General features: G+C 37.5%; 1 protein-coding gene and 1 pseudogene across 5 annotated transcripts in view; both read left to right on the forward strand.

Moving 5' to 3' along the window:
* Positions 1 to 27,584, forward strand: LOC131424473 (large ribosomal subunit protein bL35m-like; annotated as a pseudogene).
* Positions 1 to 27,789, forward strand: part of Fhit (fragile histidine triad diadenosine triphosphatase) — a 1,445,121-nt gene that overhangs the window by 144,504 nt on the left and 1,272,828 nt on the right. The gene's annotated exons all lie outside the window — the stretch shown is intronic.

The raw sequence follows: 27,789 nt of genomic DNA on the forward strand, positions 1-27,789 counted from the left end.
TTTAGCTGGAGTAATCTAGGAGGGCCTCATCAAAGATGTGACTGAAGTGAGGAAGCAGTCATATAACTCCTTGGAGGAGAGGCCTCCCAAGCAGAGGCAGCAGCAAGTATAAAGGTTTTGAGGGAAAAAGACCCCAAGCCTGTTGGAGGTGAGCATGGAGGCCTGGGGACTGAAGAGGAGAGTGCAAAGGGGAGCAAGGGATAAGAGGCCTGAGGCAAAGTTACCTAGTTACCTACATGGGGTATGAAGGACCTTACTGAAGTCTTTTCAGTAAGACTTTTCTCTGGGTGAGATGGAACAATACTGGAGGTCTTTGGCCAGAGAAGGGATGTGATTTGACTTAGGTTTGGGGAAGCTCCTCAGTGAGGGTAGACAGCCCAGGAGCACAGGTAGAGGCTGAGACTGCTTGGAGCTATTGCAGTCCTCCAGCCAATACCTAGTGGTAGCTTGACCTGAAAGGTAATGGTGGAGTTGGCAAGAAATGATTGGATTCTGTTAATCTTTTGAAGGTGAGACTGAAAGGATTTGCTGATGGACTCTGGGTATTTGGCCTAAACCACTGGAAGAATAGAAGTGCCATTTGCCAACACTATAATTTATAGGCTATGTGTTTGTGTGAGATTAAGATAACTAAAGGAGGTTATCCCTTCAAATCAGAGGGCGTGTAGAAATGGCTTATGACATGTGTTGAGATATGAATGTGGGTGAGATTTTAAAGTCTGTCCTCCCTTCTTGTGCATTCTATGCCTCCTCCACACACCTATGGCGTTTCTTCTTAGCTATTCTCCACACCTTATAAAAAATGCACTTGTGAGTGAAGCATTTACTAGTTAAGTGTAATTTCAAGTCAGCATGATCTTTCCTAGTTGTAGTTACACTTAAACTTTACTTTGAACTCTAAGATGATAATAGATTGCATTTCTTACACTAACTTTAATCACTGAATGCTTGTCTACGGAACTTTGCTGAGAAGTTTCAGGAAGCTGGTTTTGGGCTTACTGGGAAAAAGAAAAACTTGATAATATCTGCTACCATAGTGCTGAGGAGTGGCATACCATATTGTCTAGTATGATGGCCTACCAATGGCTGCCACAGGGGAAAACCATTGTTCTATTCTTTTACTCTTGGAGGGATTTAGGTTTCAGCAAGTAGATGGGGGAATTATTTTTCCTTTCCACTTTTTGGAGCCTCACTTTCCTCTGAGATCACATCAAGAAGACCACAGGCCCAAAGACTGTAATAACTAAAGATCTTAACAAGTTGCATGACACTAAACTCAGGTGTTTTAGGAGATAAATTGCTTACCTTAACGAACAATGCCTTTTCCTGGTCATAGTCCATTTTTCTCTAGCATTCATTACTGCCAAACATACTGTAATCAACATTCACTTATTGTGTATGCTGTTTCTTTCCACCTAAATATAAGCTATAGGGCAAGGAATTTGCTCTGATACGGAGAGCTGTTTCCCAAGTGCCAGAACAGTGACTTGAATGAAATATATGTTGAGTAAGTTTTGAATGACGATGATGATGATGATGATGATAATATTGTATCGAGACCCAGCGTGGCCTGGCCGCCGTAGCAAGGGCGGCAACCTGGTAGCCTCCGTCTTCGCTGGCTCCCTGAGAGCTGCTGCGGGTCTGACTCCTGCGGCCCCTGAATATTTTGGCATCCTCAGCCTATAGGAATAGTGCCAAGAGTGCCTGTGTTGACTGCGGTGTCCCCTGGGCGGCTCAGTCACGTGCAGACACCAGTCGTTTGTTCTGCTCCCAGGCTTGTGGGAAACCTGACGGATGGGCATCTTACAGTCCTTCGGGAGCCGCCCCTTTGCTTCCCAACACCCCAAGCCTCGGGTCAGAACCGTGACGGAAAGCTGTTGTCTACCGGTTTCTTCGACTTAATTCTGGCCTTTGGCTGAGGAGAAAGGCTGGTTATTAAAAAAAAAAAAAAAAAAAAAAAAAAAAAAATATATATATATATATATATATATATATGGAAAAAGACGGTGCAAGAAAAAGGCGCTTGAGGGAATTAATGTTCTGCAATAAAACCCAGAGTAAACTCTTAGATAGGATGACGACATCTTTCTAGAAGAGGCGGAACTGGTACTCCGATGACCCCTATCAGAAATACCACAATCGCACTAACCTCAGAGTGTAGAGCAGGTCTCGGGGCGCCCGTCACTGCATGTCCTCTTTGTCCTTGTGATGCCCTTGCAAATGAGTGAGATAGTACTTGAAGTGAATTGTACTGACTGATGTAACACACAACTCCAACATTAAACTTAAGGAAGTCCTATAGCTGAGTGTGAGAAAAAACCCATAATAATAATAATATTGTATCCTTTAATTAAGGCAAATGATTATTTAGGCAGCAGTAATTTTTTTTTTTTTTTTTTTTAGGAGAAATCTCCTGATGTAGTAAAAATCACCATACTTATATGGTTTAATGAACATCATTAATAATTAAGAGAAAAGTAAAATAGACATTTATCAAAAGAAGACACACAGATGACCAACAAATATATGAAAAAAATTCTCAGCATCATTAATCATCAAGGAAATGAAAACTGAAACCACGATGAAATATCATACCACACCTGTTAAATAGACTATTACCAAAAGATAGATGAGTGTTAGTGAGGTGTGGAGAAATGGCAAGTCTTGTGAACTGTTGATGGGGATGTAAACTTGTATTACCATTATGGAAAATAATATGGAGGTTCCTTAAAAATTAAAAATATATCTACCATATACCCAGCAATCCTACCACTGCAATATAGACAAAGGAAGTGAAATTACTATGTCACAGAGATATCTACATTTCCATGTTCGTTGTAACATTATTCAGAGTAGCCAAGATATGGAATCAACCTGAGTGTCAATATTGACAGAGGAACAGACAAAGAAAATGTGACATATATACACACAGAGAGAGTATTATTTACTCTCAAACCATAAGGAATCCTGATATTTAATACAGATGAACCTTAAGGACAGTATGTTAAGTGAAATAAGCCAGGCATAGAAAAACATACTGCATGATCTCACTAATACTTGGACTCTTAAAAAGCTGAACACATAGAAGCAGAGTATCAGGGTTTTAGGATGGGTATGAGGGCAGCATCTATGGAGGTATTAGTTCAAGGATATAAAATTTTAAGTGGGAAGAATAAATTAAATCTATTGTACAATATAATGATTTAGCTACTAATGATGTATTATTCTGAAAGTTGCTATAGAAATAGATTTTAAGTGTCTTACCACAAAAAGTAAAGCTGTGAAGCTATGCCTATGCTCAATGTAGTCGTTCAACAGTGTACACATATTTCAAGACATGTTGTGCATGATCAATATATACAACTATAATTTAAAAATATATATATTTTTTGGTACTGGGGATTGAATTCAGGGGACACTTAACCACTGAGCCATCTCTCCAGCCCTATTTTGTAATTTATTTAGAGACAGGGTCTCACTGATTTGTTTAGCGCCTTGCCATTGCTGAGACTGGCTTTGGACTTGCGATCCTCTGCCTCAGCCTCTTGAGCTGCTGGTATTATAGGCATGTGCCACTGCAGCTGGCTTAAAATAAAATTTTTGAAAGAAAGGAAAAGTAAAATTTATGGGAGTGGGGCAGGGAGTAGAATGGTATTTGCCAAGGGCTGAGAATGGGTTGGGAAATGGAGAACGGATGATGAAAGGGGCAAAGTTTTACCTAGGAGGAATAAATTCTGGCAATCTTTTGTTTAGCATGGTGACTACGGTTAATATTAATATGTTATATACTTGGAAGTTGTTAAAACAATAGGCCTGAAATGTTCTCACTACACACATGAAAATAACTGTGTGAGGGGATGAATATATGATTGTGGTCATCATTTCACAATGCATACATTTATCAAAACAAACAAAATAATAACAGCAACAACAATAATCATAATACCTCTTCTTGGGCACTTATGTGTGCCTGATCTTAGGCTTTGTGCTGAATGCCTGACGTTCATTATCTCATTTGTGAAGTACAGATATTCAGATTCAGGGTCATTTGCTCAAGAATACAATGCTAATAAACAAGGGTTTCACACATTAAAAAACAAAACAAAACACACTTAAATGTCTCCATATAGGAACCTTGGCCTTTTATCTGCTAAACCAGGTCATTGTTTTGTAGAGCTACTCACAACCATTGGAAAGAGCAGAAAGAACAAACTTATGGGAAAGTGGGAAGATTGCCTGCCTTTTTACTGTTGATAAAAAACCCAATTTTTTTTTTTGTTTATTCTGCTATTCTCCAGTAAAGAAAACCAGACCTTTCCTGCATAGATAACCTTTTCCAAATATGTTGACAAAGTGATTGCAAAGGATTTTCTAAGTAATTAGAAGAGTTAATATCTGAACCTTCACACTAAATCCATGCTTTGGAGGAAAAATAGCTGGCCAGGCATGGTGGTGCACACCTCTAATCCCAGCAGCTTGGGAGGCTGAGGCAGGAAGATCTCTAGTTCAAAGCCAGCCTCAGCAATTTAGTGAGTCCCTAAGCAATTTAGTGAGACCCTGTCTTTAAAAAAAAAACATTAAAAAGGGCTGGGGATGTGGCTCAGTGGTTAAGTGCCCCTGGATTCAATCCCTGATACAAAAAAAGAAAAAAAAAAAAAAAAAAAAACTGGTTGGAGTGGTAAGAACTAGGGCTAATAGAGAGCTGATGCCAGACTGTGTGGCATTGGACTAAGTCTACAGACCACTTTTATTATTATCTCAATAAAAATATTTTAATGTATTTTTAAACTTGCTCGCTTTTATTTACTTAAATTCATTTATTAAAACAGAATTTGTGCCTGTAATACCAGTGGCTCAGGAGGATGAGACAGGAGGATCATGAGTTCAAAGCCAGCCTCAGCAACTTAGTGAGGCCTTAAGCAACTCAGTGAGGCCCTAAGCAACTCAGTGAGCCCCTGTCTCTAACTAAAATACAAAATAGGATTGGGGATGTGGTTGAGTGCCCCTGAGTTCAATCCCCATTACCCTCCCCTGCCAAAAAAGAACAGAATTTGTGAACCCCCACTGTGAATGCAAGACCAACATCATTTGCTATAAATAGAAAGTAATAATATATATATAGTGAAAATAAAGAAGTTACTTCATGTTTTAAAGAATAAAAATAAATAATAGAGTATAAATCTAATTGATTTTACAGAAATACATGCTGGAAAATAGGTTTCCTGTGATCAGAGTAGAACTTTTTATAATCAGTTACCAATAAAGGGATATTTAGCTCCTTAACACTTGGTTTAAAGAAAAAGATGAAATGATGACTTTTTTCCAGTTTTAATATTAATCAGTTCCAAGAATCCCAACATTTATGCAAATATATTTATCTATACAAATATGTGTTACCTATGGAATATATATAAATATATATAAATATAAATATATGATACCTATAGGAAAAATACAGTAATTTTTAAAAGCTGGATTGTAATTTAGCTACTTAACAGTGGTCCCTGATTGTTCACGGGGACCTGGATAAGACACAATAAGCTAAGTCACATTTCTGTTTGGCTTGGATCAGAATGTTTTTTGGGGCCGTCTCTGCAGGGAAAAGAAGTTTAAGAAATTTGTGTAATCAAAACTGTTTCTCTTTTCTGCCAGTTCACTGTTCTCAAGTCCTTCAGTTCAGGCGTGAGCTCTGCCATTATAGAAAACCATGGCACCCCATAAAGTCTAAGCCCCATTAGACCCTAGCTTGAGCATCTATTTGCCACCTCACTATGTATAATCTGACTCCACCAGAAAAAGTCTGCTGTCTCAACACTTGAGAGAGTAAAGTGGCCCAGAGCACAGACTTCCTTTACAGGTGACCCAGACAGATGTCCATTCATATTGCTTTAAGGCATTTTCCATACTGCCAGTGGGAAACACTGTCTTGAAGTCATTTTATATCTATCTGCTCTCTTTGTGGCCCTAGCTCGACATTGCTCTAAGCAACTATAATAAAGCAAGTTGGTTCAATCATGCCCAACTGTGTCCCAGGACTCCTATCATTCTGCTACTAGAAAGTTCATATGCTCAAAATTGGTCCTTTTGAGCATGACCTTGGCAGTCTTCCTATGTGAAGGTACAATTTAGAAATAATCTTTGTTTGTTAGATTGTGGCAGGATCTTTGTGCTTCTGTCACCCAATCAATTAGATGTTTGTAAGGTGGAGGCAGTATTATTATCGCAGGCAGATGGTGAAATGTTACTCCATCCTTCTGTGCCCGCTTTAACTTCTTTGCACAACATCATTTCAGGGGTTTCTTTACAAATTGCAGTTTATTTGAAAAAGATTTAAAGCCCTGAGGGTTTGGTGAGAAGTTCTTGGTTATGAGTGCATCTACTTTGTCTGTCAGCAGCAAAAAGGGCACTCTGATTAATACTGACTTTGCCCTGCAAGCCAGGCAGAGAACAGATAAGGTCCTTGTCACCTCAGTGCTGTTCTAAGCTAAGAGGAACTTGGAGGGTCATTCTCATGCAGCCTTTGGAAGAAGCATAAGTGGGTACCTAGGCAGGGCTAGGGGTGGGGTGGATTTCTTGTGGTTGGCTCCCCTGAGGGAGGTGGAGAATTCCATTACTCAGAACTCCAGAGGGCTGCCTCCAAAGAGAGGAAGGTATCCAGGTTAGGCTGTACTTCTCAGAAGTTACACCCTGAAGAGAAGGGACAGGTGGCATGAGCATGGTGAGTGTGATGACAAGGAGGAAGCAGGATGGCACTGAGGGCATCTGAGGTGGAGATGGGGTCAACTGAGAGGTGGGAAGAGATAATGAGGTTTTGTTTTTGTTTTGAAGGTTGGAGGAATGGGCAGATGAAGAAGGATTTTAGACTGTTTTGCTGTGTAATGCACTAGCAAATCCCTACAGGGTCATTCTGTGTGGGCTTATTTTCAGGCAGATGCAAGCTTCAAGGTAGTCCTGCATTATTTGGGTTACCTGTATGTGAAAGCAAGTCTTGTTTGCTTAAGTACCAGGGGGAATGAAGGATTAAAAAAAGAAAAAAAGAAAAAAAGTCCTTGTGGAGCATGTGTCCTATGTGTATGTGAGACAGATTTAGAATTGTAGCACTGTAATGAACAATCAAGCACTTTATTGTGTTTTTGGAACCCCCAGAGGGATTCCCTGGGGGCTTGTCAGAGGAATTTGAATGCTTTCTAGTATGAAAAGGTTTTGTGGACAGATTCACACACTACTTTTGTCTGCTTTCTGATGTAGTTTAGGTATTATAAATGGCATGCCTCAGATTAGGTGAATCCTCTGACTGAGCTAGTAGGTAGAATTGTTGGTTAATTCCTGCAGTTTTTCTGATAGTGTATGTCATAGGTAGTTGAACATATACTATTAGAAGGCCAAAGCCACTCCCACCATCTGGACTTAAGAGTCTATGCAATAGCCATTATCATTGAAGATGATTTAAAAAAATTTTTTTTAATATATAAATTGTCAGCGGACCTTTATTTTATTTATATGTGGTGCTAAGAATCGAACCCAGGGCCCCACACATGCAAGGCAAGCGCTGTACCACTGAGCCACAACCCTAGTCCCATGAAGATGATTTTTAGTGAGTGTGTATTTTGTGTTGGTCATTGTGCTAATATACTTTACAGGCATTGCTTCATTTTGTTGCTCTAAGATCCCTCTTAGGCAGATACTGTATGCATATGTTTCAACTTTGCAGGTGAGACTCAAAGAGGTGCTACCACTTGTTTATCCAAGGTTGCAGCAGAGGCAGAACTCAGACTCCTAGACTCCCTCTTAGAATGATCTCTTCAGAAGTTTTACTGTATCCTGGTTATTACTTTATGTTTAAAAATGTATGTAGTAATACGGTGATCCTTAGTCATTTTGGACCATCTTTAGAGAAAAATACAAATATATACAAACATCCATGCACACCCCTATGCATGCATGCAAATGTGCATACTCGTGCAAAATGTGCCTAGATGATTTTTTTTTTTTTTTAAGTTTTAGAGGTTTTGAGAATCTCAGATTGAAAAACCCTGCCCTTCAGGGAAAACTTATTTGAGCTTGGAATCTGGTATTTGATAGCTTCCTTATAAGAGGGCCCTGATTCTTGCTGAGGTTAATTAACCCTTCCAAGTACAATTATTGCTAATGTTAAAGAGCCAAACTTCAAACCTAGCTGTTGGTCTAACATGTAACAAGAATAGTAGCCATATACTAATTAGATGTACCTAATAATAAGGGTAGATAGTGGATATACATTGGAGAAGTAAGTTCTCCTGGTTGTAGATAGTGAGCATCCATAATGATTTGGTTAAGGATGAATGCCAGGCCTGCAAACACTTTTTAGGTAGGTGGAATTACGTCACATATAAATGAGACTCTTGAGGCTCAGAGCTCTTTCTCAAGAGTTCACATGTGGCAGAAGCCTGTGACTCTTATCCCTAGATCTCCTGCTGTGATCACCTCTCCTTTTCTGGCTCTGAATGTATCTCCTCTTCCAGAACTGTTACAGGTTCTGCACTGTATCACATTACTTCTCCTGTCCCTCTCACTTAGCCTCAACTTTGGTATTACTGGTGTTTTGACTGGGGTTTCTGTTGCTGGGGCTTCTTCTCTATATTGTGGGATGTTTACCTACATTACTATGTACTGGATTCCAGAAGCACCACCTATCCTGCAGGTTGGCCACAGATATCTGCATAAATTGCCCTGTTTCTGTCCTCTGGGCAGCAAAATCAATCCCTCAGAGAGAGGACTACTCACTTTCCCTTTTTGTGTACATATTAATATTAGCATTTATCATTGAGTGCTTACATTTGCCACATAAAGTGTCAAGCTTCTTCCATGTATCATATCAGTAAGTCCTGAAAATATCTCATCATCCTATTAATTTCATCATATAAATGAGGTGAGGGCTGAATATTTTGGCAGATTAAAAATTTACTTAGTGTCACATAACCGCTAAGTGTGGAACTGGGATTTGTTTCAACAATGCGTGATCCCAGGGCTCTGGGTTTTGTGAAAAATGTTTTCACCAAACTCCATAGTTATTTGGGGCTCCAAATTAATCAACCTCTGTGCATTTTATTATTTGGGATTTGTTCAGCTAGTAAGCTGGAAGAAAATTTTAATGCAATTATAGGTCATATATTTCATTATTATTTATCATTATTATTCTTACACCATTGCTTTTTATTGTTTAATCCTTTCTCAGTGAAGCATTATCAACAAAAATATTATCAAAACAAAATCTTGCTTTTGATCCTAATTTCTGAGCATCAATATCATCTTATTGAACATAAAAAATAGATTTGTTTATAAGAGAACAACTATTTCTTTAAGTCATCTTCAGATAACTTTTTCAGTGGATGCTTTGTGTGCTTTTTAATAGCACAAATCACTGGTAAATAACTTGACCATAAAAGCAATGAATTTTCTGTAAATTCTAATAGGAAAGTTTTCAACAAAATAATTTCTTTTCCGCAAGCAGCATATTTTTGAAAAATGGGACATGTATACTTTAGAACTCTGGGGCCTTCTTATTTTTCTCAAAATGAATTTCAACAACTTTAAAAATTCATAGCACATATTAAAATAATAATTACTGAGGAGAGACGCTGATAAAGAAAGAATAGGGTGCAGCCTTGTTTGAGCTTGACATAGTAGGTTCTTGGGATGTAATAGTATAATAATGTTTGGTAAATACAGCTGTTACTGGAGGTTGAGAGTTGGCCATGGAGTGATCCTTGGTTCTTGGTATAATGTCCAAGATTAGGGTAATTTCCTGCTTGCAGAGCAGATTTTTTGCAAGTCCAGAGAAAGGCAGGAGAAAGTAAGATGCATCCCAGAGAGAAGGATGGGAACCAAAATGCACTGAAATGATTAGGCTTTGGGCTTTTGTTAGGATGTGGGGTGGGAGTGGTGGAGAAAATCTTGGAGTAGCAGGCCATGCATGCATCTTTGGGCATAGTACTTGTGCAGCTGCTGTCCAATAGGGAGAAGTCGTACGCCTTCACTGTGAAAATTGAGAGTATGCGCCTATGTGCTTGAGTTGTTTTGCCCTTTCTGGCCTAGCCTCCCTGGCAAAAGGTCATGTAACATCCACTGACCCTCAGAGCAGCTTGTGAGTACTTGCCTGACCTTGAGGACATGATGTTTTTCCACATATCTATATAGGAGTGCAATGGAGCCCTTTGATGAAATAGGGGTGGAGGGAGACTGGTGGTGCCATTTGGTGGTTCTGAATGGTCTGCCCACTTTACTATGATGATTTTCTTTCATGGTCCTACCCCATATGTCCTTATGATGTTCCATGACAGATGTTGAGTCCTCTGGATTCAGAGGGCTAGTCAGGGGCCATTTATAGCCATTTCCCTCTTTTCTCTCCCCTTTTCCATTCATATTCATCTCTAGCTAACTACCTGAACTAACATACATCAGCTCTGTACCCTCCTTCTTTGAGCAACAACCAATCCAAAAGGAATTTTCCCTTGGGGAATAGCCTCCCCTACTGTGAGCAGTATTATCTGGACTATTAGTCAAACGCCTTATCCTCCCTTGGCAAACAGTTTTGCAAATAGTGGTCAGGAGACCAAAGAAGTTCTTTTGTCTGTTTCTCTGTCTCTTTTTCCAAGGAATCTGAATCTTGAGTACATTCACCCAAGAATGGAAAAGGCTTGGAGCTGATTCTTCCTGGTGTTGATGGCTTAGAGAGCAAACTGTCCGTTAATTCCTGGGGTATTGACTTCTATTGCTTATAAGCTTGATTTAGTTTTATTTTGATTTCTAGGTGCTATTCTGTACACTTGCAGTAAACTTATTTTCTATTTAGATAAAATTAGTTGGAATGTTTTTGTTATTTGACATCTAAACCTTAGCTGATCATTGATTATTGATGATGCTGATGAGGAGAAGGAGGAGAATGATAGCAGCTAACATTTACTGATTATAGATATTGATGTGTGCTCCCTTTTAACAGATGAAGAAGGTGAGACTTTAAGACAGTTTACATTTTTGCCTAAAGTTATTTAAGTGGCAAAACCAGAATTTGAACTGAAGTGTGATAGGAGAACCCAAACTCCTAACTACTACACTGAAACATCGGGAGGGTATACCAAATCCTTGCATTTGGATTAGGACTGTTTTTTTGACTTAACAATTCATTTTGTTATCTCAAGAGTGAGAGCATTTCTCTTCCCAGTGTTCCATGATGCAAAACAAGCTGCATAATATAAATGTATTTCCCCCCTTTCTTCATGTGGTAAATTAGAGTAATTATTGTTAGTTAAGGGATATGAATGAAATGTCTTTATCAACCACCAAGTTAAATGGGATTTCTGTTTTTAAACCATAGAAGATAATGTTGTCCTGTCAGATTGTGACAGAAAGAGAAGTATTTTCTGTAGGATACAAATACAGATGTTGCAAAAGAAAGGATAAATACCTTTGGGTTGGGGTCTGGGGTTGTGACTCAGTGGTAGAGTGCTTGCCTAGCATGTGTGAGGTACTAGGTTTGTTTCTCAGCACCACATACAAATAAATAAATAAAATAAAATTTTTATCAACATCTAATAAAAATATTTTTAAAAAAGCTCAGGGGGGCTGGGGATGTGGCTCAAGCGGTAGCACGCTCGCCTGGCATGCGTGCGACCCGGGTTCGATCCTCAGCACCACATACAAACGAAGATGTTGTGTCCGCTGAAAACTAGAAAATAAATATTGAAAAATTCTCTCTCTCTCTCTCTCTCTCTCTCTCTTTAAAAAAAAAAAAAAGGCTCAGGGGGTTTCTATAGAGTGATGTCATCAGTGCATTTTTACTCTTTTGATTCCTGACAGTAAATTAACTTGGACTGTCATATTTTGCCTGATGATTTTAAAAAGGGTGACAAAGAGAGAGAAAGATATGGACAAGCCACTGTTGCTGTAATAGATATTGATAGAAATAGGCTTTGAACCTAATTTTTATTTATCACTAAATTATTCTTAGATGCAATTCTAAATAAACATCACTCCCTTATTGTGAGTATTGGTGCCTATATCCATTCATTCATATGCACTCGCACCTACTTTCTCCTCCAAACAAACCTGTACAATAAAATTGTCTTATCCTTTGAAAAGCCAGTGGTATTTGGAATTTGGCCCATTGACTATGAAATGAATTTAGATAAACATCTCTACAGCCAATTTCTCTCTTTAGTTATTGATGGAAATCCCTGAGAGAATGGGAATCTGTTCAAATTCTTTATCATTTTAGGCTATCCCTATGGCAGATGCCTCAAGGGAAAATCTCCTTGTGAGGTGCTCCACCCCTCACACATGCTGTTGAGATATGGTTAAAATGAACAATGGAAACAGCTTTGATAACAATCCTTAGTTATAAACATGGGTGCTTGGAAATTTTAACAGGATGTTAAGAATTTTTCTGTTCAAGTGAGTGAAATACTCTTGCCTCCTGAAATTAAGGCTGACTTTACTTTCTCAACTTGAGACAAAAAACAAACTTTCATTCATTATTATTTTGGAAGAGGTGGTCATTTTTTGTACTAATAGAGTGAATGGCATAATCTTAGAATTATAATGATCAAATGCATTCAGCAATATAAAAATCTCACAATTTTGTCTTTGTTTTGTCATTTCACCATCATTGAGTGAAAACTTCATGGTGTATTGGCACCAGCCTTTTAACTGCCTTTTAGGAATCACTGATTTAGTCCAGCAACCATCTGATGCTTGCTTCTTCAAAGACTTTTGCCAAGGGATTTTTCCATTTATATTTGAATATGTTCAGAGAAGTGGAACCTATTATTTATAAAAATAATCTATTCTATATTTGGACAGCACTGTTGAAAGTTCTCATATCAAATGAAACCTTTCTCTGTGTAGCTTCTATTCATTGGTCTTGCAGGGATAATTTGGGGCTGAATAGAACAAGACTTAGTAGTTTTATCCACAGTGGCTCTGGGAGTTGTCTTCTCATCTTTCCTTGCCCCAGAGCTCAAGTCTCTGAATGGCCTCAACCTCTTTAACTATTCCTTCTATGTTTTTGTGATTATATGCTTTAAAACAAATTTTTAAAAATTCATTCTTTTTAAAGTTGTAGTAAAATATACATAACCTAAAAATTACCATTTTGACCATTTCTTTTTTTAATTTACAGTTCTAAGGCATTAAGGATATTCTCACTGATGAGCAGCCATCACCATTATCCCTCTCCAGAACTTTTTATCTTCCCCAGCTGAATCTCTGCACCCATTAAGCAGTAACTTCCCATTACTGTGAGAAGTCCCTTGGAAACCACCATTCTACTTTATGCCCCTGTAGACTCCACAACTCTAGCAACTTGTATAAGTGAAACCATACAATATGACTGGCTTATTTCACTTAGCATAATGTCTTCAAGGTTTATTTGTGTTGTAGCATGTGTCAGAATTTCTTTTCTTTTGAAGCCCAGATATTGATATCCTACATTTGTTTACCTACTTGTTCACTGATTGACACATGGTTACCTGATTATGTGCTTTTGCATATGCACATTCCTATCAAAACCCTCTTGGCAGAGCTGGTTAGAACTACACTTCACTTGAGTGGTTTGCTCACTCAAGGTAGGAGAACTTTATAAATGCAAAGTAGACAGTAGACAGAGGCAGAATCAGAGATGGATTTGTTTGAATTGAGAGAAAGCACTGAATGCTTTCAGCTGCTAGGAAGATCATGTAGTTCTCAGGGAAGTTCTGGCACTGGGGCTTAGAAAAAGCGTGGCATTTTTGAAAAACAGAAATGTAGGGAATGCAATCCTGGTAGAAGAGGAGCCAAAGAGCAAAGTATGAACACGCACACCATGCTCTGCACTGTTGCTTTGTTTACTGGCTTCAGGCTGCCTTGTAGGTTGTTTTGTGTAGTAGTACCCTTGTGCCAATCCTCTCTTATCTTCATCTTTCTCTAGGGCAGTGCACTGTCCTCTTTCTGTGATCATGTGCTCCCTTTATTTATTTGCAGGATTAAATTGACCTTTTCTTCCTTTAAAATGGTGGGAGAAGTAAATGATAGTTTTATTTTTTGAAAAATTTTGGTTGGTGAATTGAAACACTTTGGAGATTCAGGCTGCTATCTTTATTTTTAGTGTAGTTCTTCTGGAACATTAAAGGCAAAACTCTAGGAATCATGAGTCTAGCAAGTTTCTATTAAAGAATAAAAGAAGAGAAATAGCAACAATAACTGTTAATAAAGTGCTTACCATGTGGCAGCAAACTTTTATAGTTGTTGGTTCATTCTATCGTCAAACAACCTAAAGGAAGTATAGATTAAAGTGCTCTCACCATTTCAGATCCTATACGGAACAGGGGCTCAAAAATATTGAGTAATCTCCACAGGTCATGTAATTAGTAAATTTTTGAGCTGGGAATGGACCCACTAGTTGACTCCATCATGCTGCCTCCCTCCCTTTGGATGCCCTGTGTCAGTCTTTCAAATATTGAATGACATTTTTCTTTCTGCTCACAAAATATCTGAGTACCACAAGTCCTATTAATATTCCAGGTAGAAGATAATGATGCAATAGTAGGTAATGGGAATGTATACCTATGCCAGTAATTCCACAGGAATCATCCCTGTCCCCATTCGTATCTTCTTTTTCTTCCTGTGTTGCTGAGATTCTTTAGAGTCCTTGAGCCTCAACCACTGTCCACATATGTAATACTTCACAGGTGGCTCCTCATTTCCACCCTTTCCTGCACAGTTGTATGTGTGTTTTTCTTGGTTTCTTTTTGGCAGGTGCTGCAGGATAAGATCCTTTTGGAGGAGGATGCATTCATTACATTTTGTAGTTCTTTCTCAGTTTTTTGGTTTGCTAACAGTTTATGTTTAAGGAGTAGAGAGGAATTTTGAATCAAGGATTTTATTGCATTTTGGGATAACTACAAAATATGCACTTTGGGATAACTACAAAATATGAAAGATTTCTTGCCATTGGTGAACCTTCCTCGCAAGATTCCTTCAGTAGCTCCTATGGTGTACAGCATATGATGTATTTTCCCCTAAATTTTGATGACTTGCACTACAAAAAAATTAAATATATCTCTATACTTTCAAAATTTCATTGTAGGAAGCAAGGGACTCAGCTCTGATATGCAAAATTGGCTTTATAAGGTAGCATGTTGTTATTCTATTTAGAGGACTTGAGAACAGATTCAATGATTCAATTATATTTAATTTGTAATTAACTCCCTCCCAAGCAGCTAATGGTGCATAACTTGGTTCTGGATGGACAAAGAGTAGAATAAAATGGCTTCTTTTAGAGAAAGCTTATCTTAGACAGGGTGCCTAGGACTGTAATGGCACTTCTTAAAGTGACTTTCCTCCTCTAAAATAGAACTCTTTTCTGGGAATTGCTTCTTGATCCACAGAGGTGGCCTCTCGGCAGCTGAGACTGTAATATCTGACCTTGCCCTTGGGATGGAGATGACTTGTCTAGGGGAAGGCATTTGATCTGGTTATGCTAAGCAGATTCTTTCTCCTTAGAATTTGGAATTTTGAACTGAGAGCAAAAGGTAGGTATTGATGGTATTTTAGTCACTTGAATGGTAGTGCTCTAAGCATTTGATTCTAATAGTAGTCTCTGTTTTCTGGAGCTAACTTGATTCCTGTTTTTCATAACATGTGATATTTCATTTCTTCCTGTAGGTGTTTTTTTTTTTTTTTTTTTTTTTTTGTGTGTGTGTGTAATACTGCAATCTTCTTCCAGTAAGTTCCTCTTTTTTTTTTTAGACTCTCTTGGGTTGGTCTATATTTCTTGAAACCAAACTTACCTAGAGCATAACTCAAAGCAACAAAGGCTCTATCAAATTTGTTAATGCAAGTGCTAAAGGCTGCATCCATTTGATGGAAATTATAATATTTAATTTGTGTGTGCATATGTCTGTATGTGTTTGATTGAATGATTTAGTATTTTACCAGATGCTATAGGGCCTTATTATTTTCATCATCATTATCATCATGAGCAACATTGTCATCATAATAGCTCTTGTTTATGGAGAACTTTCTATTACTCAGCCACTGTATTAAGCACTTTGCATACAAAATAACATTTTACATGATTGCAACAATACTATTAAACAGATCCTATCATAATCCCCCATTTATAATTTAGGAAGCAGGGGTCTGAGCACCTTGTGTGGCGTTATACATCTAGAAAGTCATGCAGTAGTGATTTGAATGTAGGTTTGTCACACTCCAGGGAAAGATTATACTCTTAAAGTCTGTATTACATATCCAAAGATATATTTTTGGTTATATTTTTACTTAGGTTGAATGTGGACATAGGGTAGGAATATTGTAATACTTTTTGAAAATTTCTTACTCTTATTTTGTTGGCTTGATTTTACTAACTTTGTTTCATGTTGATTATATTGTTTGTAGGGATCAGGCAGGTGGCGCCCAAGATTAGATAAATTGTCTTGAGAAAGCCTCTGAGAAGGTGACATTGAAACTGAGATAGAATGGTGATATTGAGGCAACCATGTGAAGGTCTGGGACTGAGTGTTCCAGGGAGAGGGAAAAACAAATGCAAAAGCACAGAATTAGGAATGAGCATGTGGGGTTAGAAGATCAGAAAGTAGATATATTTGACTACAGAGGAGTGAACAAGGGAGAGAGTTGATGGAGGGGAGATTGGAGTTAGATTATTTAGGGTCTTTTAGGACACAGTAGGAATTTGGAACACAGAGGATTATCCATCGACAGATTCAAAGAAGAGAAATAATGTGAATTAGTTTATATTACAAAAGATGAATTTCTGCCTCTGAAAATGATAGAGTAGCCAAAAGTCCTCCAAAAGAATAATTAGAAAAGCTAGACAAAATGAAGAAAAAACATTTGTTTGAAAGTACTGAGAGCTACCAAGGCAGTCAGAATCCTGGAGAGGAGAAATTACGTTAAAGTGACTTCAACTTTCTTCTTTTTCTCTTTGAAGGATTTGCTGATTTGTAAATGATATAGCTCTGAAAGACTAAAAGAGGCCAATAGAAAGCAACAGCTAAAGAGGTGGGGAATTGGAGCAGGGATTTTGGCACTCCCAGGAATGCAAAAATCCTAAACAAGCAATAACAGGTGTCTAAGAATGATGTATTATGCCCAGGTTGCTTTTAGTATAAGCATGAGAAGTTGGGTAATGCTCAGAAATGAAATGATGTAATAACAGAAAAAGGAGAAAAGCCAAATGATTATCTTAATAGGCATAAAAAAGCATTTTATAAAATCCAGCATCTAATTCTGATAAAAACTTTTCACAAACTATGAACAATAAAGAATATCTCTATATATTTATCTCTACCTCTCTCTGTATACACTATGACAAACATCATGCTAAGGTGAAATAGTGAAGGTTTTAGGGCCTCACTCTCAGATTAAAGATGAGAAAAGAGTCACTGTTGTCATCCCTGCTGTTCAGCATTGTCCTGGAAGACCCAGTGAGTATAAAGAGGCTGGGGGGGAGACAGAAGGATGCAAAAGGAGGCGCTAAAATTATTCTATATGTAAAAGATATAATTATGTAAATTTAGCAAGGTTTCTGGATACAAAAACAACATAAAAATCAATTGTATTTCTATATAACAGCAATAGAAAATTGTAAGATGAAATTTTAAAAAGAGACAATTTGAATAAATCCAGCAGTGTATAAAAAGGATTATAAACTATAACCAAATTGTATTTCCAAAGAATACGAGGTGGAACAATTGGATATCTTTATCCAAAAATTACATTATATATAAAGTTAATGTGGAATGGATTACAGGCCAAAATGTAAGTATTAAAATTATAAAACTTGTAGTTGAATACAAAATAAAGTTTTTATGATAGAATTTCTTAGACATAACACCAAATATAAGGAAAAAATGTTAAATTGGACTTCATAAAATTTCAAACCTTGAGTTCTTTAAAAGATACTATTAAGAAAATGAAAAGACAAAGTCACAGACTTTGATACCATTATGAATTGATAACATTATGGCTAAGAGTTCAGTTCTCACCAATTTGATCTCTAAATTCAATACAATCCTAATCAAAATACCAGAGGCAAAGAGGTGTAACAGTGGTCTCTTCATCTTCTGAATATAGCCCTCACTGCTCTAAGGCTTATTTAAAAAAAAATTTTTTTTTTTCCTCTTCTTCCCTTTCTCCTTCTTTAACAAGATTAGGGGGACAGGGTTATCTTTTCTTCCCCTGGTTGATTGCCCTTGGACACGCCCACTACAGGAAGGAGATGCCTGCTGAGGATCTGGGAAGCAAATACTTCCCAAATTAACAAGTGAATCCTAACAGCCAGCCTAGTGCTCTGGGACCCCCTACCAGAGCACACCTGGAAAACTTTGAAAAGTTCCTTTAAACCCTCAGGTCCCTCTTGATGGGAGAGTCACAGCCTTTTAGGACAGGAGTCCCATGTGTTTCTCCTTTGCTAGCAAAGCAATAAACTCTTTTCCCCTTTTCTCAAAACCATGTCCTCATTACTAAATTGGCATTGATTGGCATTGGGGACAGGCTTTCAGTTACAGGGGCAAGTGTAAGTGCATGGACACACAAATGATGGAGGGGGGAGACTGGATGCAAACCTTGGATCAGCAAGCTTTCCTTTATTCTGCAGTGAAGTGAATCCATCAGGCACAGGAGGGCTCATTTTCTGGGTATAGGAATGGTCCCTAGGTTACAGAGGGAGTCTTGGTTTTATAGTTTACAATGAGGGTGAATTAATCATTGCAGACTGCGGACATGCCATTTGGACAGTCAGTGAACTAGTTGTGCAGGTTAAAATTTTAACTCAGGAAGGCAGTTGTAAAAAGTTTGAAATTCTTTGTCACTGAGAAAAGATCACAACTCAGTGTTCACTGCTTATCTTCCTTCCTCTTAGACCAGTTATTACCCAGAGCTTCACTATTTTCTTTTCTCTTTCTAGGACTCATCTGCAATGGGAAAGGGTAAAAGTCCAGGGCCCCAGCATTTCTGTATTAGCCTCCTCCCTTCAGGACCTATTATGATTGGGAAGGGGTGAATGTTTGCTTTTGGTGGAGATGCTTGGGATGCACCCAGGAAGGGATGAAAATTTGCTTTTCCCCTCAGGGCCCACTGTTACTGGGAAAGGATGTACTGGGAGAGGTTGAATATTTGGCTAATTTCCCCCTCCCTCCTCCTGAGTCACACTGTCCCTTTGTTTTTCTTGGGGAGCTGTCTGGTAGGAATATTCTTTTCCATAACCATTCAGCAATAGATGAGTGATGGTGAAGAAGAATCAGAACCAAGTTGGAAGACTTATACTACCAAACAGAAGAGAATGTATATAAATAGAGCCAATCATGTGGGGACACTTGATTTTGAGGAAGGTGACACTGCAGAACAGTGAGGAAAGGATGATCTTTTTTTATTAAATGATGCTGAATCAATTGTTCATCTAGGTGGATAAAAGTGAATCTAGACTGTTTCCTCACATCATAAGCAAAAATAAATTCCAGTTATATTATTGATCTTGTTGATCTGTCAGAGGTGAAACAATGAAGTATCTAGAAGATAACAGTCAAATATAATGAGTTTTGGGATAGCCAAATATTTCTTCAACAGGACACACACACACAAAAAAAAAAAAAACACTAACAAAGCAGCATTATATATAACAGCCCAGAAATGGAAACACCCAAAGTATTTGTTTGCTGATGAAAGAATAAATAAATGCAGTATATTCATAAGGTGGAACATTGTCAGTCAAGAAAAAGAAATGAAATGCCCAGACATGCTGCATCATGGAGGTACCTTGATACTGTCATGCTAAGTGACAGACACCAGTCACAAAAACCTGATTATTATATGATTCAATTTTTAAAGAAAGGCCCAGAATAGACAGATCCATAAAGACAGGAAATGGATTAGTAGTTGCTTTCAGCTTGAGGGTGTTGGGAGGAATGGAGAGTAGCAGACAGTTGGTATGAGATTTCTTTTTGGGGTGACTAGAATGTTCTATTGTGATGATTGCTGTACAACTCTATGAATATACTAAAAAATTTTGAATAATGTGCATTTTAAATGGGTGAGTTATATAGTATGTGAATTAGATCTCAATAAAACAGCTTTTTAAGCTGTAGCAAAAAATGAAAAGATAGATATGTTAAGTTCATTAAAATGCAAAGTTTTTGGACCAAAGACATTATTAACTGAGAGAAAAGGCAAGCCACAGAATGGGAGATGATAAATGCTATATATCTGACAAAGGGCTAGTACCCAGATGATATCAGTATCTTTTACAAACGATAATAAGAAGCAGCCCAGTAGAAAAATGGGCAATGGATTTGAACCAGCCCTTCATGAAAGGGAGTATCCATATGATTAATAGGTATATGAAAAATTTGTTATAATTAGTCATGATGGAAATGCAAAATAAAGGGACTATGTGGTACCACTGGGCACCCATAAGAATGGGCTAAAATGAAAAAAAAAACAAACGATAATACTAAGTAGATAATGCTAAGTGTCAGCAAGGATGTGAAGCAACTAGAACTATTACAAAATGCTGTGGAGTTGAAAATTAATACAATCCCTTTAGAAACAGTTTGGCAATCTCTACTGAAAATGAATAATTATAGTGGGACCTTGCACTTCTGCTATATATGTGTATAAAGAAATTAAAATCTTCTTAGTTCCTAATAGTCTAAATGAAACTCAAACTGAATGGTTATCAGTAGTAGAATGAGTTAATAAAATGGGACATTCATAAAATGGAATATTTATAAAGCAACAAAAATGACTCATTTACTTTTGTTTGCAATATGTATCACTAGCAGAAGACATACATAAAAATGTATGTATTATATGATGCCATTCATATAATCCATGTTGTGTTAAAAATCAAAGTAATGGTTTGCTTTGAGATGAAATAGGAATAATTGGGAGGAGGTCTAAAGTATGATTTGGGAATGCTAGTAACATTGTATTTTTCTATTTGTGTTATAACATGGTTAGGTGCACTCTATGAGAAATAATTTTGATTCATGCACTTTTCTGTATGTATGTCATATTTTCGTGTTTTTTTCTTTTCTTTTTCTTTCTTTCTTTTTTTTTTTTTTTTTGGAGAGTGGATTAGAGCAGTGCAAAAATAAAGAGAGTATTTAGCAAGCTCTTAAAATTATCCAGGTGGGTTGATCATATGGGATTCAGGACAGTGATGAGGATAGGAAGCAGTGGAGAGATTTCACAGGTATTTGGGTGGGAGTTTGTGCATGATGTGGTGATTGATTTACTCCTGAGGTGTTATGGTTGAATTTTGTACCACCAAAAGGTATTTGATGTTCTAACAACCATTGTTTCAGAATGTGACCTTATTTAGAAAGATGGTCATTGCAGAAGTAATTAGTTAAGATGAAGTCACGCTAGACTAGAATGGCTCCTTAATGCAGTGTGACAGGTATCATTATAGGAAGAGGAGAAGAGACAGAGAGATACAGAAACAGCAGAGGAGAATGCCATATGAAGACTGTGGAAAGAAAGGAGTGATACAGTTGCAAGGGATATCAAGGATTGACTACCACCACCACAAGTAGGAAGAGGTGAGGAAAGATTCTACCAGAAGTTTCAGAGGCAGGAACATCTGGAAGGATGGTACATTGAATTGAATTTTAGTTAAGTCTTGATGATGTTTTTAGTGAATAATAGAACACAATGCATCAAGGATTGGGCATTTCAAGGGAACATTTTATTCCTCCGTCTACTTTCAGCCAGGACCTAGAGATTCCACTTAAATCTCCTTGACCAGTTCGGAAGACATCATCTTAAAGCTTTTCAGAGAAGGACAACCTCCCTTAGAATTATTTGGAAGAATGGCAGCAGGAGGGGAAGGTTGGTATGAGTAGTTAACATGTCCCTTCTTGTTTTTTCCTACTCATAGGGCACAGCTGGAAGTGGAACCCTGGAGACACAGCCTCTCTATTTTATTATACTTCAGGAAATCTGAAAAAGGAGGCAGGGTTACTGCAAATTAGCTCCATTTCCCTTTCTGTTTCCCAATTCCGAGCACTAGGAGATTTGCTAGGGCCTGTGTTCTTTTAATCTTGTCTGGGCAGTGGGAGATGGATCTTTGTTAGAAGCCTCTCTCCAGGCTGTCTTGAAATGAAGAGGCGGTAGCAATGTTATACTAAGTTTGGGTTTCTGCCTTTTTCTCTTTTTGCAGTGGCCCTTTGACAGGGCTGGCCTTCTCGGAGTTCTCTGCAGATTTCATTCAGTGGCCTGCATGTGAATTGGAACAAACTTGGTCATTGTTTGTCTTCCTGCTGTGACAGCCAGGAATGTTTTCTCATTGGTGGAAAATGCCCCACTAATCCATCACTTTCAAAGTTGTCCGGGGTTCTTTGTTGGCTCTAGAAGAAAAATAATAGACTCTAATCAAGCACCTTAAATATTCAATATAATTAGAGGAGAAACGAATGGATTTTGTAAACTCCTATTGATACTAAATTCTACTTGCAGTTAGTCTTGGACATAAATTTCAGAAAATTACATGTAAATGTACTCATTAGTGCACTATAGTATTGAACATCTATTTTGTCTCTGGGTAATTTTTCTTTTCTTAGCACAAAAGCTATTTCTACTTATTAAAAATAGTAATTGATTTTCAATTTTTTTTCACAACTGTTTTTTTTTTCCAGTTCCATTTCATCTCCGCATTTTGGCTTATGCATTCCAAAAATATTTTCCTAGGATTCGTTAAAGGATTACATTATACTCTAATAATTTTGAGGATAAAGGGGAGGAAGGGCAGATGTATTATTACTAGAAAAACCCTGTTAACTGGAGTGGGCCCAGAAAGCAAACCTTGGAATGATAAATTGAATGGTGTTATGCTAAGGAGCTGATTATACTGTATATTGTTCCATCTGAACATCATGGATCTTATTTTATAATTAAATGTTTTGATGAAGCCCTAACTAAATAGTGCTAGAGTCAAAACATGGCTTTATTAAGGGACTCTAAAACTTACAAATCAGCCACATAGATTAGAATGCTTTGTGCATTCTTTTAAATGCATGTTTGATTTCTACTCAAGTGTGAATTTAAGAAAAAGCAAAAGAAATATTTCTCAATAAGCATTTGATGATAATTTTAATTAAGCTTTGTTTATTTCAAATCACTATTATTTACTGGTATATAAGACATGTTCTATCCTCACAAATAACCTTTTTTTGGGGGGGGAAATTAAAAATATTTTGTATATTTAAGTTTGATGTTATAATTTTGTATGAGTATGGTATTATGTATCCTAAAGGGCAAATAAATGAACTTCATTTTATCATTTTGTGAGTCTCTTTTTTTATATTTAGAGGGCTCAGATAAAGACAAATAGAACACATAGAATTTTGGTGTGTGGGGGGTGGGTATGTATATGTGCACTTGTATACACATGTGTAATAATTCATTTTTCCACCATCAAATTAACTTGATAGATAGTGGAGATTTAGAAACTATATAATTATAACACAATAGGAGGAGATTTTTCAGATTTTTTTCTTTGTATTTCTCTAATTTCACTACTTATTTTGACTTGAGGAATGACAGCCCTTGTGATCCAGGGTGTCCATCAGGCTGAGTTCTTTGTTGAACTTATTTCTCCTTCTGTATTCCATAATGTGGCAAGTAGACAGTCACACAAATTTTTAAAAACTACTTGCAAAAAGCCTATTGTGTTCTCAATGTGCGCGTGATTGTGCAGTTTGGATTTATGGTGTTGACAAACACAACAGACTATTTATATTATTATTTATTTATTTATTAAGGTTCCCTTAAATCCCTGAGGCAGTATATTGGTTAAGATCAAGGCGATAGAACCTCAGCCAGCAGCCTCAATTGGAATCTCTATTGTTTTATTTCCTAGTTTTTGTGACTGCAAGCAGCTTTTTAAGCCTATGAATGCCTTAGTTTCTTCCTATGTCACAAGGAGAAAATTATAGTGTCTGATAGCATTTGGGGGAGGATTTAATGCACTGAACATATTTAGAACAAGTGAATGTCTCTCTCTCTCTCTCTCTCTCTCTCTCTCTCTCTCTCTCTCTCTCTCTCTCTCTCCCCCTCCCTCTCCCTCTCCCTCTCCCTCTCTTTCATTTCCTATATAACCTGGTTTGTGGTATCCACATTGACTTTTATATTTGGGAGAAAAGATATTGTAGAAAATGTTTTAAAAATTACATGCATATACTAAGATTATATGAAAAATACAAATTTACAGCATTTTCATTTTAAAGAAACCAGCAGACTATAAAACTTCCCAGCTATTCCTGTACCACTTTGCACTGTTAACAGAGTGTCTTGGTATGAGTGAATTATGAATGTTGTTGAGATTATATGAAAAGCTGTTGATGGTATTTTTAGATTTTATGAACATTATTTGCTGATTTGAAGTCAAGTCTTTATGGAGTTTCCAACTCAGCTTCAAGAGTTATTTAATGAAAATATTATTGGGGAAAGTAAAATGTATGGTAACATGCAGGCAATGACCACTCTTTAAAAGGACTAGACTGTGCTGCCATTGTGATTTCTGCAGGAGGAATGAGGGATGTGGATGGGAGGGAGGGATCAGGAATTAGTTTCCTCACAGAAATAATGACTCTCAGGTTCCTAAAAGATGTTCTCCACTCATTCTTTGCAGAAGTCATAGGGAGAATGGTTTCTGTCCTTTTTCATAGTGAAGAAAAAGGAACCTCTAGTTCAATGGAAAATGTACCATAGAATATGAATCACTAATATCCTGTCTATTGTTTATCCCTCTGAGATTTTTTGCTTCTCTAGTTAGAGTGATGGGTGAATAAAAATTAATTAGAAGCTGGAATCTGATTTTAAGATGAGATGTCAGACACATATCAAGTTGTTAGGTTAGCTGTAAAGCATAACCTAGGTTATATATATTTAGAAGTCATAATAAATTTGTCTGTCATGAAAATCAGATTATCCTTTGTTGCATGCTAATGGCTATGGTCTCATGGAATTGTGGTCTTCTCAACAACTGCCTGCTGGCTCTGCTGTTTTCTGACTTGACCAAGGAATGATCCGCACTTAGTAAAGCACCTCCTTTTATAAATGCTTCTGGGGCTTTACAGAGAAGAGATGTTTTCCCCTGGACTGTAGTGGTGGTCTCGTCTAGCTCTCTTTGACTCTATTTTTTTCAACAATAATCAGCCAGTCCATCAATCACTCTGTTCAGTAACCTAATAATTTCCAAGATATTTACTCTATACTTGCTATGTGCCAGGCCATTTACAAGATGCTGGGAACCCAACAAAGATAATGCCTAACTATGTAGAGGCTATGATGGGGGAGAAAGATAAGAAGGCTCCTAAAACATGGTGAGATGGGGTGGTAACTGTAGGCAGGTAGGGTGTACATGGAGGTAGTAGGTCACTGGCTATATGCCTTTGGAGATTAGATCTTGTCTCTCTGGCTCCTCCCTGTCTCTCTCTGCTTCCCCACTGCCTGAAGTAAGCAGCTTCCCTCCACCATGCCCTTCTACCATAATGCTCTGCCTTGCGTTGGGCCTAGAGAGTTGGAGTCAGCTATCATGGACTGAACCTCTGAAACTGTGTCCCCAAAAAAGACCCTTTCCTCTTCTAAGTTGTTTTTGTCAGGTATTTTAGACACAACAACAAAAACCTAACTAATCCAGCTGTGAAAGGACTGAAAGGTAAAGTCGTGATGGAGACAGATGGTGAGTATTGAGATTGGAGAGTTTTGTAGGACTTTGCAGACTATGTTATACACTTCTCAAGACAGTGGAAAGCCATTGAAGGATTTAAGTTAGGGAGATATCTTCCCCAAATCTGTGACATTACTGTATTTTATATGAGGTGGTCACCCTTCTCATAAGCAAAGCAATGCCATATGACCTTTCTGACCTTAGTTTTCACTGTGCTTCCTCACCCTTCCTTCACTCTGGGTGTACTTGAACTCTATGACCCAGATGTTCTTTGGATTTCTATGCTTGTACCTACTATATTCACACTGATCCATCAGTCTCCAGCTACCATCACCTCCATTCTCATGTGTCCATACCTTGTAGGTTTCTCTAGTTCAGTCCAGTACCATTACTCTGGGAAGCTTTTTTATCGTATCCCAGAAGAATTAATCCTGTCTTAAATTAGTACTTTCTTTAGTGTAGCTGTTGTCATTTATCCTTCCAATCAACAAATGTTTGTTGGTTCCAGACTGTGTTCCAAGTATGTGACAGTGTTCAGCAAGCCAAACTACCTGACTTCATGGAGTTTATTTAAATAATACACACATTTAGCCTCATTTGTCTTGCTTGTAAGTGTGGTAAGATATTTACACATTTGTCTCCTTGATTTATTTCTCAGATGCATGAGGATCGATACTATGTTCCTTGTATTTGCAGAATAAATTGGTTTTGAATGAATGAATGAATGAAGAATTGAAAGAGGCACAGTGAATACTTGCAGATTTGTCTTTATTCTTTGCATTTTGGTATAAAGGAAAAAGAATTGATTTTGGAGTTGCAGTTTTCCAAGTCCAGCTCATGCCTCAACCACTTACTACCTCTGGAACCTTGGATAAATTACTTAACCTCTCTGAGCTTAACATTCTTTTATTGTATAGGCTCCTACTTTATAGGCTCATGAAGATTAGATATAATATAGACAAGATACCTATCTCTGTGTTAGGGAGGGATATATTAAACATTCTAAACATTCCCATTTTTATGTATATTACTATTTTTAACAGACTGCAGGTATAAAAATGTGCTGAAAGTTTTTTTTAGCTTCTTTGTCCTTAGAAACATATAAATTGATAGACTTAGGCATGCATTACCCATCCAACACCTGCCACTTTTGTCCAAAGGAGCCCGCAGGAGACCTGTCATAGGAGGACATGTCACATTTCCTTTTGTCTTTGGACCTGAAAGGCTTGGTGCAATCCATGCTCTTTCAGCAGCCATTTATCAACCATGACTTAAACTGTTCTGAAAGCCAATTTTATTTTCTACTGAACCATTGATGAATTCTAGAAGCTTATTCTCTATATGGAAAAGTGCTTTGCCAATTAGAAAGCATTTAAGGATCTCCCTTTGGCATACTGTGGCATGCCTCCATTGAAGCTGATATGGCCGGTTATCTGTTGGACTGTAGCACAGAGAACAGGCAATGCTTAAATCTTGGATCTCCCACTTGGAGCTGCCTAACCATAGACCACTACTTAGCCTACGGTCCTTTCCTGCTCTCAAGATATTAGGACCTTGGTCAGAGGGTGCTTACAAAATCTGTGACATTACTGTATTTTATCTGAGGTGGTCACTCATGAAAAGTAATATGAAGTATTGAGCATGATTCCTAAAAACATAGTAGGCGCTCAATAAGTGACAGCTATTATTAACCATTGTATCATTGTTATATTTATATTCATCATTATTTTCTTCTTTTTTTAAAGAGAGAGTGAGAGAGAATGAGAGAGAGGTATATATAGAGAGAATTTTAATATTTATTTTTTAGTATTTGGCGGACACAACATCTTTGTTTGTATGTGGTGCTGAGGATCGAACCCGGGCCACATGCATGCCAGGCGAGCGCGCTACCGCTTGAGCCACATCCCCAGCCCGTCATCATTATTTTCATTGCAGTGTTTATCTGTTTATTGAGCTCAAACTTGATAAGAGGAAAACCATTTCTTTACATTTCTATATACCTAGAGATGCCTGATGTGTTGGAGGCCATAAACAAATGCTCATTTAATGAATGAATAAAAAAGTATTTTTTGTTATCAAAA

Source organism: Marmota monax, unplaced genomic scaffold (genome assembly GCF_021218885.2).
Source record: "Marmota monax isolate L192 unplaced genomic scaffold, Marmota_monax_Labrador192_F-V1.1 WCK01_AAM20220418_F8-fsc00042, whole genome shotgun sequence".
NCBI lineage: Eukaryota > Metazoa > Chordata > Mammalia > Rodentia > Sciuridae > Marmota > Marmota monax.